Source organism: Aplysia californica, unplaced genomic scaffold (assembly GCF_000002075.1).
Source record: "Aplysia californica isolate F4 #8 unplaced genomic scaffold, AplCal3.0 scaffold00035, whole genome shotgun sequence".
Taxonomy (NCBI): domain Eukaryota; kingdom Metazoa; phylum Mollusca; class Gastropoda; order Aplysiida; family Aplysiidae; genus Aplysia; species Aplysia californica.
In genome coordinates this window covers 911,800-913,233 of record NW_004797305.1, presented here as the reverse complement: position 1 = coordinate 913,233, position 1,434 = coordinate 911,800, and positions in this window count along the sequence as shown.

The following is a 1,434-nucleotide window of genomic DNA, read 5'->3' as shown; positions in this document are numbered from 1 at the left end:
CACACACACACACACACACATACACACACATACACACACACACACACACATATATATATATATATATATATTACACTTGTACGCCCACCCATCGATCTGTCCGGCAAAGAGCATTTCTGTGCTCATCACACAAATAACATAATCATGTCGCTTGGGTTGCTCTTGCGAGACAAGAAAATTAAACTTGTAGCGGATTAGAGAACAGATCTCCTCCCTGCCTTTGGAAGGCGCAGGGAGCCCTGTCATGCCGTCCCTTTAAGCTCCAGGCATGGCATGACCTGAAGAAAGCCGTATTCTTTTGGACGGAAATAATGTTATGTACAAAATATTCAGCCTCGAGAATACTGTTCCATGTTTGCTAGAGTTTCTCTCATTTTCGATTTTTTGTTTGTTTTGTGTGTCATTGGCCTGTTGGATGCTAAAATTGGCATTGTTTATTACCATCTTGTTAAGCTGGAAGAATATGTTTTGACGTGTGTCTTTGTATCGCCTGTTCCATGTTGTTCTTCGTGTTTGGTTTTCAAAAATGCTTTATTAAGGCGATTTCTCAGATGGCGATACTGGTAGGTCCTTCGGGGGTTGTTTTTTTTTTGGGGGGGGGGTTGGGGGGGGTTGCCTCCGTTTATAGGTTTTGTCATTGTCTGGTCCGTTCAGTGTACAAAGTTTACTATTGTAACCTTAACTCCTTAAATAGAGAGGTGGGTGGATTTATTCATTATATTTGAACCCGTAAATCGAAATGTAACCTAAACATCAACCGAGGTCGTGCTAACGAATGAAGAAGTACTGTAATGAATGCTCCAATTATACAAAGGTATGTCAGAAAATTAGACTGAAATCTGGAAGTGAGAATGAGATGTATTTAACTAGAGACAAAGAAAGAGTAAGTGGAGAGAAAAAAGAGAAAGAGAGAGAGAGAGAGAGAGAGATGGAGGAGGGTGAATTTAGGAGAGAAAGGGAGGGAGATAGAGAGAGAGAATTCAGGAGAGAGAGAGTAAGAGATAAAGAGAGTGATGGAGAGGAAGAGATGGAGGTGGGTTTGTGAGTGGGGGTCATATGAGTGCCTCCGAGACAAGATCTCTGATAAATAAGGTCGGAGCAATTTATTCTGAAGATAGAGAAGAATACTTGAGGCGTGATGAAACCTCAGATAAAAGCAGTGGCAGTTAGTTTAAAGTCTTTTACTTTTACTTTTTGGTTTGATGTGATCTCCATCTAGTTTTGGTTGAGTACTCAGTTATACTCGAAAGGATTATTTTGAAGACTTGGCTCAAAACGTACAGAGAAGAAAGAAAGAATGAAAAGAGATAGAAGACAAAAAGGTGCCCCAAAGTAGATAGCTCATGAAAAGAAAGAAGCAGAATATTCCTGCGACCAGTGTACCAGTAGAGAGTGTAAGACATCCTTCTTGTTATACGAGAGGTCTACTTGACT